The sequence below is a fragment of the Stigmatopora argus genome, chromosome 2, assembly GCF_051989625.1.
Source record: "Stigmatopora argus isolate UIUO_Sarg chromosome 2, RoL_Sarg_1.0, whole genome shotgun sequence".
NCBI classification, from domain to species: domain Eukaryota; kingdom Metazoa; phylum Chordata; class Actinopteri; order Syngnathiformes; family Syngnathidae; genus Stigmatopora; species Stigmatopora argus.
In genome coordinates, this window is record NC_135388.1 from 5,121,111 (window position 1) to 5,133,132 (window position 12,022).

The following is a 12,022-nucleotide window of genomic DNA, read 5'->3' on the forward strand; positions in this document are numbered from 1 at the left end:
TAATGTTTTAAACTTTTTAAATGTACGTGAATCTCTATAAATATACAATAGAGGCGAGAAAGAGAGCAGTTTGTCCTCAGCGTTACCTGGTGAGGACATCTCTTGGGAACATTGGGGGCCTCTTTTTGTAAAGCATTCTCGCTTACACTAGCATCCCCTGTTTTATCAGAGAGCTCTCCATACACTTGCTTTGAAATGGCAGCTCGAGAAGGACTTCTGAAGGCACGCCGAACATTTTTGACATAGGTAGACTCAACGCTGGGCCACTACAGATTTGTGTTTTTCCTTGGAGGGACCTTTCAAACTAATAGAGCGGTTTCGTGCCTAAAGCAAAGCCATGCAAATCAAGTCAACATACTGCGCTTGATGTCATGTTAATGTCATTAATTATAGCTTGTAAATATCACTTTTTCCTCCTTACCAGATGTCAAGTTTTCTTCGGCTTGGCTCGGAATACAAACAGAAACATGATCTGGTGTTTCCAATTTGGTTAGCCTTTTAGTGGTTTACATGCATTTGTGTGTATTTATGAGGTTGCATGAGGCATTAATAAATAATTATTTAACAAGTCACTCTTTGGCAAATGTTGTGCCTCTCCACCTTTTACTGGTGGCATGACTGATGCTTGGTTAAAATCATCCTCGATGAAAACCATGACAACTGATTTAACTGATTTAATTATGGCTAGACTAGGGTGTAACACATTCTATCATTTTATAGCCAACGTTAAGCTTTCTTTTAAGAGATTCTGATTAGAAACAAAACACGGGATGCTAGGAATTGGTAGGCCCATGTGGCTATGATATACAAGCAAAAGTATGTACATAGGCCAAGCTGTGTCTACAGACACAAGTGACGAGGGCATGATACAGTTACACACCCTCTCACTTAAGTAGTAAATTACACGTGACATAAGTAATATTTGTTCCAAAAAAATCCAAATATGCTAGCATTACTACCCTAAATACAGTCATGTGTAAATATATGCCCTGCTTAACATGAAACATCTCAATTTTAGGACATTTTTCGGACTAGTTCAACAAGAACCATGCTAATCTGTTTAAGACATAGCAAGTACTTTTCTAACTTTGTATTATTATAAGTAGATCATACCCCAATGGGCCGTGTGCTGAAACAATTAGCAACACTCCATTGACAATTTAAAGGGGAACACTGGTCCATAAATCCCTACGCAAATAGAGGACATGTGGCTTTGTTTTCCACCGTCAGTCTAAATGCACTGCAAAGACTCAAAAATTTCAAAAGGGAAAACAAGACAGAGTGGTTACACCCTTGTAGAAAAACTGTGTTTTCTGTGAGCGCCTGCCACGGGACTATGTCATTCACTTGAGGTTATGCTATCCTGGTCACTGAACACATCGTGGCTATGAAGCCCCAGGGGTGCCGGCGGTAGTTGCGGCGGTTGCACAGAGTCGTGATGAGGGTTCCTCACATGCATGTGTCACTTTGCGGCCTAGGAAGCCTTGTGTGCCTGACATTGTCATTACTGGACAACATACAAACGTTGTGGTGTGCAGCATGCAAAACGAACCGAAATGGTTTGCTTTCCCCCCTTGTCTTACTTGACAGCAGAGTGAGAGTACACATATTTATTTGGAGCAAAGTGACTGGTGACTCCAATCAGGCAGATGGTGGAGAATTTTTGTTGTTGTTGCAAATGAGAAATAAATACACGTATATATTGTTTTCTTATATTTGCACAAAAAGTGGAATACAATGCAGTATCTCAGCATTTGCATCAACATAAAATGGAAAAATATGCTTCGTTATGAGTTGCAGTGTACAGTATTCCTGTTCATAATAATTCTCTGAAGCTTCTTTGCGGTTGCATATCAGTTCCACCACAGCATCATTCATGAAAACAACATTACGGAATGTGCACCTCATGAATAAGGTGGTAAGTGAACCCTTTGTGTTTCTCTCCAAAAGACTTCTTTCAAATGAAGTGTGGTATCAAAGCTCTTTGGCCGTGGCTCGCCCGGACAGCGTGCGTGGCCGCCATCCAGTAGTTCAAGCCTTTGATCGTTGTTGTAATAACCCGTGATGAGAATCTCTGGCTATTCTTTTCCCCTCTGTTTTGTTTTAAAGTTGCATAGACACTCCAAACAGGCCTCCCGCACTCTTTGCCGCTGTCAATCTGTTTAATTTACACTGACAGGGTTCTTTGGCCGGGCGACATGAGCAACAGGAAAACTCAAAAAGCGTTCAAGGAGAATGAGCATAAAAGAAGGAATTAGTCAGCGAAGGAAGAACGTTTTTTGTCACTCTTTCTCCTCTACCCCCTGCTGTTTAAATATGCATGTTTAGCTACTGTCTCTTGGTAACCTACTAATAGTAAAATCTTTTGGTTAGCCGAAACGTAGCATAGCCAACTCGCTTTCACAGACGAACAAGGTGCTTTTGCTTGTCTGGCAATGAATTGTTATTCATCTCTCTGTATGTCTCTAGGCACTTGGCTGTCTTCTCTCCATTCATTAGCTCGCTAGGAAAATCTAGCCAACCCAATTAGCATTACACGTTAACCAATAATTTGTGTTGTCCTACAGGGGCTGTCTCACTATTTGCCGTACCAACAGTATTTGCCTACCTGCAGACTGGCCAGTCTACCAACATGCCGTCTATAAAAATAGAAATTGGTGTGCAGCCATTTGCCTGCTGACTCAATTAAGTAACTTACTAAAAGTAAACATTTTGTTGGATACAATCCACTACTCTGACAAACACAATTATGCCGCAAAGCTATTTAAGGAAACTTAATCGGTTTAGGTCTTTGTTTCTTTGTCTCTCCCTCTCTTGCTTTGTTTCTTTCTGAAAGTAAAACAACACTTGAAACGCTGCCAACGGGACACAAACAAGGGCAAAATCTTATTCTTAGTGCAAAGGACATTGGCATTAATGCACTGACACAGCATCCGCGCTTCAGCGAGGCATGAAAATGCGCTGCTAAACAGGAAACACAAACACGCTGATACATTCCATTTATAAGCCATCAGGCCGCGACATTCGCTGACACCCAGAATATTTCCCTAAGATATTGGCTCTCATTACGGTGCTTGTTAATGGCAGCAGACACGGACGGTGACCTTTTGTCGAGAACTTCTATCCCATACTCTCAGTTGTAGGGATGCCACGGAAGATGGACGAGGCTAGAGAGGTCACCGCGGTCATTGACGACTATCTACGCCGGCAAGATTTACAGCTGCCGGCGGCCGAAAAGCCTCAGCCTCGGGTTTTTACCCACATACTTGGAACAACTTATTTAAGAGTTCACACAATTGCGCTAGTATATTTTTAATATTTCATTGAGTGTCTTAATCATCCCACAAGACAATTATAACTTTACAACAACGAAAAAAATAGCTACATCTTTACAAAGAATCCTCTGTCGTCGACTCATTAGGTAACTTAATGACCCTTTTGCCCTCCAGATGAGGTTTATTGGGCCAACGAAGTATTCAATTAAAGTAAACAGAGGCGTATCCAGAGGCACTATCATGCTTCGTATCCAGATCTGCGAGATACTCGTTTTGTGGTGCAAACCTTAAGGACCCAGCGGGGAAAAAATGGGGATTTACAGTCAAGTATGAAAAGAAACCGCCTGTGAACCTTTTGGGTTCACTTGGCTCCTAAGATAAATCTTTTCGCCAGGACTGATTTACTGAAGGCCACTTGCTACATGAACTTGCTGAGTGGATAATGATGAGGCAGGTCGCATCCAGTTTGCGCTCGCACATCCTGTTAGGCTCCTACTGAAAGGTCAGCGCAATGACAGTCATTCTAATCAAGCTTTAATTGAGAGGTACTCAGGCTTTTAACATGGCTAACCTGGAAGACAACTACACTCCACTAAAATGGGGATATGTTAGATAAATGTTTCTAAATCAATGCTGTCAGTTATTCCATTTTAATGATTCCCCGATCAGAATCAAAATGCTGTTCATTGTTCTTTCGTAAATTTTCACAATGAACTTGGCACTTCATGAGATTGGGGATGTGAGGGCCATTTTCCGACTTTATTAAAAGAAAAACGGCGCCTTGTCGACCTTAACTATCGCTAGTCAGTACACGTTCATACATCTGGACCTCACAGCAAATTGAAACGAACCTAGAATTGAGTGTAGTGGCGGCCCATCCATTCACAACAGTTTTCCTTGCCCTAACAGGTGGCCTTTCTCACGCTCTCGCCACGGCCACATGGACCGATCTCACCTCACCGTCCGTCAATGTCCCGCCACACCTGAGTGGCAACGGATCAAAGCACCGCATGCCCCGCTGACAACCTCGCAGCTGCCCTCGTGCGGAACCCCTCCTCTTGACTCCTCACTTCCCTCGCACATGTGCTCCCAAGGCTGACCGCAAATCCGCCATTTATCTGCAATACGACGTCTGGAGAGCAGAGTGACAGATCTGGAAACTCTCTACTGTGTCCTTGTGTGCTCAGCGGCCGCTTTGTTCACTATGTTTGCGTCCTCTTCCTATAAAACTGTGCAAAAGGCACGTTCTCAGAAATTTGTGGTGGCTCGAGCCAGGATTTTTGCAGTGAGGCCTAATTGTCAGTGAGAGTTGTGCTTGTTGAATTATGCCGACAAGTCCCGCAAACAGCTTGAAGAGATGAGTTGAACTTTAAAGTTAGAATGGCCCAAAAAACCAAGAGGTCCCTATTTTTTTCCAAAAAGAAATGCTTTTCATCACACCAGATTGAATCTATTTGCACATTTGCCCTTTTGTCTTTTTAATACCCTTCTTTCGTCGCTTTCAATTCGAGGGTAATAAAAGTAGCAAAAATGGTTTTATGACATTTGAGTTGTATCTTTTCCCTGAAAACATGGTTCATCCACTGTATAATTAGTCTTAAGTACCAGATGTAAAATGATCTTTACTGTTCCATTTCTAGGTCTTGCTTTTATTTCATGATGCAGATGCTTATCAAGTGCAGTGACTGCTCTGATAGTCATCACATTGCATAATTCCAGCTTGCGATCTTGGATTTTCCTCATGGAACGTGATATCGTCTGACGTACGCTGACACCCACAGGAGGATGCACCCCATGATTACCCTGGCAGGACAACACTGAAGACTAGTTATGGCGGGCCAATGGCTAACTGAATTTGGAATATTTTGGGGATCATAATGCAAAAATCTCCACATATGACGCATAAGAAAGAATTGCATTACATTTCTCAGCCATTTACAACTTATCACTTAACTCGGAGAAAAGCTGACTTTTATGTAACATTGTATTTGTGGTTTAGATTTGTGATGTGAAGAACTTAATTTTCACACGTGAGCCAGAATCTGTAAATTCCTTCAATCTAGTTTAAAGTGGAAAAAAATACAAATATGTATTGACAATTGTGTTGAATATACATGGGTGCATTTTCATAGCAGTTCTGTGAGGGTCTCATCATTTTTAAGAATTGTATTGCAGACCTTAAAGTCGTCAAGTCTGTGAATCTCCTCTAATGCACAAATGAAGCACTTTCCACTCTGACCGCAATGGATTTAAGGGTGGCAGCGTTACATGGTTGTTCAATCCCTCACATATAACTCAATAAGGATCAGTTTCTCTTCAGAGTGTCAAGGCGAAAGGAAATATTGAGGAGCACAATGTCAAAATTAACTACAAAAGCTATCTTATCTCTCGTCATATGCTTTTACGAGAAAAAAGAAAAAAAAAATGAAAATCAATGTTTGTTGCTGGTTGGCACTCAACCCTGAATGAGTGCCAGATGTCCTGGCGAGCAATGGCTAAAAAAAGTACAGGCTGAAACTGGCACCGTTAAACTAGTGGCAGGTTTCAAAGTAAAATTAGGCCAATTTAAACCTTTCTTCTGCATCACACAAAAGAAGGATCTACCTTCAATTTATAGGTCTCGGTAAAAACCGCAGTAGACAAAATGTGGAACATCTGCAAGTTGTTAAGGTTACAGTCCATTCTCATCCCTGATGAGGGCCGCATGTACAACTGTGCGTGTGCCCAACATATTTTGTATGATACCACAATATCAAAGGAATATTCTGGGTGAACTTTTAAGCGGTGACCCTGTGCTGCATGTATCTCTCGTTTTCAAAAATATTCCTAGTGATCGCAGGAAGTCAGAAGACATGTAGCACTTCTCTATTGAATGCATCCTACTTGCTCTTAGTTAATATTGAAACCAGTTAACAATGCCGCATTGGCTCTTTTTGCATTCAATTGTAGACTCCACAGTCTCCCTTTGACTGTGGTGTTCTATATTCTCACCAGCCTTGGTGAAAATGCGACTTGGATACGAATATGGGGAGCCATACCAAAAAGGTAGAATATTCCTTCTTTATCCACAACGCTTAAACAGCCCATCTGCTGCTTCGTGTCCCCGCTCTGACAGGGGAAGTAGCCTAATAAATGTGCAGCTATGTGTTTGATATAACGTCTGGCTTTCATGTCAAGCAGCTGAGCAAAGACGTCTTGAGTTAAGGCTCGAATCTGAACCTTAATGCCTTCCATTCCTCCGGTCTGGCTGCAAAGCATTGCAAAAGACGGAGGAGGATGTAACACCTGCTTCCTTGAGAACCCCATTGGATGTAGGCTGCCATGTCTCTACCATGGACACAGGTGCCGTTGTGAAGCTTGATAGACGCATGTATAGACTTTAAGGAAGCTATTCACCGAGTGGAAGATTTTCATTTTTTTGTTCCTGGCTTGTCGTCATTTTATTTGTGCTACTTGGGTCCAAACTAAATGAAAAGTGCCACTAAACAAGTGAACATTTCGTTTTGCTAAATGGCCTCACTTTGTTTTCCAGGTCAAACCAAGTTTATACAATAAGGAAAATGTAATATTGGGCAGGGATACTTACTATAATATATACATTGTTTTATAGTGCCAGCATGTGTAATAAAGAGACATTAGCTAACGTCTCACAAATAAATCGTTGCCACTCTTGTACTGCATCAAATTAGATTCTGCGAGTTCACCAAGAGCAGCCAGTAAATGTATGATGCATTACATTATCGTGCTGCAGTGAGCAACGTAGAATTAGTTGTCACCAGTAAATCTTTGTGTCTGGAGCATGTGTTTAACACAAGCGGCCACAATGAAAGAGTAGTATTTTTTTACGCATCACACACATGCATGACATTCACGTTCAAATATTTCAATGCCGACAATGCTATACATATGCTAGTATACTCAAAGTAGTGCATCGACTCTCCTGCTAAGTTTTAAGTGGAACCATGCTGCCCAGCTTGCACCCTCCCATTCCACAAACATGGAGGGCTGCATGCACCTACCAACCAGCCCCCATGCGCATCCTACTACACCAGGGGTGTCGAACTCAGTTTGGTTCGCGGACCACATCAATGCCAACTGGATCTTATGTGGGCCGGACCAGTTTATTTTTGTCCCAAAAAGTTAACTTACTTGACAGCACTAGTCAGTAACACAAGTTCGTTCATTTGCCCCTCCCAGTCAGAATGAATTAAACGTCGAGCGACAATAATGGCACTGAAAGATGAGTATCCACAAGCAGTTTAAGTGAATGGGACATCTATCATTGTCAACAGCAACATCCAGAACCATACCGCGAGCCGGATCGGACCACCTAGCGGGCCACTTCCGGCCCGTGGGCCACGCCTTTGACACCCCTGTCTTCATCATCACCACTGTAAATCTGCCCTAGCTATACCAGTAATTACACCACGCATACTTACGCAACAAAGAGGTAGCCAAGCCCAATGACAAACCGAGTACTGCTATAAATTAAGAAATGTCTTGCTGTAATTGTGCGCTCATAATGTATGTCACTAATTGTGAAAAAAATGCCAGAGTGGACTTTTCTTCTGTGGCTAACCTCGGTTAGGTTAGTCACCGGGTATAGTGATGACTTCAAAGATGGATCACAGGGAATTGTTATAATTAGGCAAAGCTCCACGCGCAGGAAACCAAAATCAGTCATCAGCCATGAGGAAAGAATGATCATAGGCTGAGTGGTGGCATTGTAAATCCATATAAAGTGTCAAGCACTTGCTCAATTATATTCAATTACAGTGCGCCGCGTAAATCCCCCCGTCACTCCCTTCCGTGAAAGTGACGTACGCATGGTGACAATGTTCAAGTGCTGAGCGTGCCTTTTCGTCTTCGGCTAACCTCTGAAGCTAATATGTCGCAGCTTGTGGCACGTCATGTATCAGGCATGCTTCAGGCAGCGCACACGTGTCGCGGTTTACACTGATTTAAGACGGGACGGATGTGGTGGCCCGCGCGAGACGTGTCGTTGGCGTGTTTGTTTTGATGATCAATGGCCAGTACCTTTGGACGCTTAAAAAATAAATTAATAAAAAATAGGGAACTGATTCTGGGGTTTTCTGTAACATAAACAGAAAACACACTATTCATGGAGTTTGCAAAATCCCAAAGAAACCAATGGAAGTGTGTATTGGGCCTGAGAAGGAAAAAATAATGGGATTGGAAGTAGATTTCCTATTATTTATAGATTGATTTTTTTTTTTTTTTGAAATTGAGGTGCAGTGTGCTTTCGTGGCAGGACCTCTAAAGTACGTAATGCCACTCTGGTGATGAATATCACTGGATTCTGTGGATGGACATTGTACTAGGTCGCAAGCGAGGATGACATGTTTGCATTGAAGTTTGAATTTATGTTTTACAACAACATAAAAAAAGTTGTATTGTGTTGTTGAGGCTGTAAGACTATCATATTATTTTACAGATAACATTTTTCTTTCTCTTCAATCAATTAAAATTCCCCTCAAATGAAACATATATCCAATGTTTGTTTCAATGTCATTGTGCATTCTTTGTAGCGACTTATAGTCTGAAAAATTTCGTAATATAATCATCCATCCATTTTCTAGACTGTTTATCCTTATTTGGGTTGCAAATGACAGGTGAACATGTTTCTGAGAGAGGTGGTGTACACTCTGGGCTAATCACTAGTCATAGGGCAAATAATGTAGAGACAAATATTATCACTGGGGTTCACATCAACATCAAATTCAATTAACATGTATATTTTGGAAACGTGGGAAGACGCAAAAACCTTAGAACTTTGAGGCAGCTCTGCCCCCCACTCACCATTCTGCCCCCAACATTTAATTAGATTTTATTTATTTGTATTCTGCCTTGTAGGATATTTCTTTTCTTCTTACACGGAGGCTGCTCGTGGCATTGAATGTGTATAATCAAATGTTCCCGGGCCTTGACTTTAGGAGCCAATTGACAGCCTGACAAGTGTTCCTTGGAGCTGCACATCTGTTGAGGATGTCAATAGATGTCTTTGAAATGTACACCGCAGAAGAAGAAGAAAGCCCTTTGAAATGTTCGCTGAAAAAATGACGGACCAGCGGGTTATTGAAAATGATGGTCCGTATGTAAATGTGTGCTCCCCTTTCCTCCTGGCTTCCAGTCCTCTGCAAGGTATCTCTATACGAAGCCACTTTATTGCAGACAAATCCTCTTTAATGTCCTCGCAACAGCTGGAGCGGAGATAAAGAACGAGGAAGCGGTTCGGCGCCAGCTGCTGGAAGTATTAATACAAAAATTAACTACTGTGTGTGCGGGTTAATTGCTTTCTGCTTAATGTGCTTTCAAAAAGCCTTGATTCCTCTTTTCTGTTACACAAATGGTAGATCAGGAGGCCTGTGAAATTAAAGATCCCATTTAGAAAGTGTTCCCCCAATACCCTCCACCCTCGTTCTTCTCGGGGCTCAGCGCCCATAATGGAGTCATGTGTTGAATCGCCGGAATGGTCGCGTTAGACAGCTGCCGCCTCACGGGTTGAGAAAGAAGTCTTTTTCAGGCGGCACAAGTGGCGTTCATCCGTCAAAAGCAAAACATTTATGTAGGTATGTATAGTCGTACAACATATTTATACGATACATTAGTTTTTATCAGGGGAAACAATATTGCATTGCTCAAAATTCATGTATCAAAATTTGCTTTAATGCATTTAGCAATGTCAGTCATTTTGAGGTTCACTTTGCCCATTTCCAAATGGCTCTCTAATGGGAAAATCGTCCAAAAGTTACCCTATTTTAGGTTCTCATATAAGACAGATGGGCAACATTTCAGTTAGTTTTAATGTCTGTTTTTGAAATTTCTTGATTCACCATATGTTGCAACCGAATGGCAAGTTTTACTTAGCAACATTAATTTAACTCAATCTGGCTTTCCCGAGAATGACCAAAATTCTCAAAATCCGGCGTCAGCTGTCAGCTGCTTCACATTCTGCTCAATTTCCCTTCCTGGTATTGTAAATATAGTATATATGTGTTTTGGTATTATGCTACTGTCCACGTTGCTGCAGGCTTTTTCTATTCTATTCGTAAAATGCATTTCAAGTCAATCACATGGAAAGAGTTAAGGAAAGAACAGAGTAACAGCTCGTCTCGGACATACACAGGTCACGTCTCCGCCGCATTTTAATTCCACGTTGTAAAAAACACATTAATCAGAGGCAGATGACGTGGGAGGAATGTTAAGATGATATGTTTTTATAGGATAATTTCAGGGTTATTTACGCAAGAGAAGTGCGAAAACACGGCTGCATAGATAGACTCTGCTATTGTCCTCTAGGTGGCTTAGTTGCACTGCAATTTAGCGGCGTATCGATGACGCAGGCTATTCTTGGTTCACGATAAGGCCACCACATCTACGTAAAAAAATCGGATCTCAATCAGAGCACTGTTTGACAATTGAGGGGTCGACAAAAGGGCTGCCACTTTGCTCTGACTGGGCCAAAAAGACAAGACACTGCGGCCAATTTGACTCGCTTTATGTACGTTAGCTTCCAAATATCAGAGACTATCCCACATATGCCGACAAGGTGTGCCACGCACGATTCTGGACATAGATGAGAGTAAAAGCTGAGCATTAGGGTCTGATAAAATACATATTGCTGAATTTTCATCCTTTTCATGTTCCTACATGGCAATAAATACAGAATCCGGTTTCTGTTACACTGACCCCAGTTTTAAAGAAAACCATGTTTTTCTAAACTATCAGTCAAACTGATCATACAAATAATATTTCAGCCAATCTGATAAACTGATTCTAGAAATTCAGTAGTACCTCTACGTACGAATGTTTCTAAAATATTCAGGTTATGAAAAGCCCGAATGGGGACATTTTGTTCCAAGATACAAAAGAAACACAAAATCTCAGAAAAAAAATCAATCATCCCGCAAAATGTAAACACACTTCCTGTATTTTCAAATCCAGAAAATAATAAAAATGTTGACGCCATGATCCGCTAGGCAAAAATCAACAACACATTCCTAATATATCTATGAAATACCAGAGTCCGAATGGTAAAAACATGATTGCTGGGTCTTAAATTTTAAATATATTTATATGACAATTAAATAGGATTACAATATAGGTTTTTGATTTGATTTGATGTATTTCCAGACTAACACAAATTTTTAATGGAAAAAAAGGGAGTCGAACAAACACAATTTCAACCTTTGAGCTTCCAGATGATGTGGTATGGAACATGACGAATCCCAACCTTATCATATAGCACACAAGTTGCATATGGATGCCACTCCTTCAGGACACTGCCTTCCCTTTGATATTTCATGTGTCATGAACCTGGAGCGTGAATCAGTGCTCCGGCAGCACCACCTCAAACTGTCATTAAAGTGCATGTCCTCAGGTGAAAAAAAAATGCGCGTGAGTATGTGTGTCTTTCCCGGCGATAACACGGATTTGCTCTAGAATACTTTTCTCACAGCGACATGAATAAGTAAAACGCTGATGAAAAGCACTCTTTTTATTGGTTGCTTTTAAGATGCATATTAAAGCACATTTTCCAGGATATCTAAATATGTCCAGGTCCATTTGCAGTCAGCCTTTTGAACATGACTCTCAAAAATTCACTACCTCGGAAGTCTGAAAATAAATCAGCTTGATCACTATCTACAGCAATCCACATTCAAAATCTGCTACCAATGGTCATGCTTGAATTCTGCTGCTGTAAACGGAGCTTACGTCAACAAATC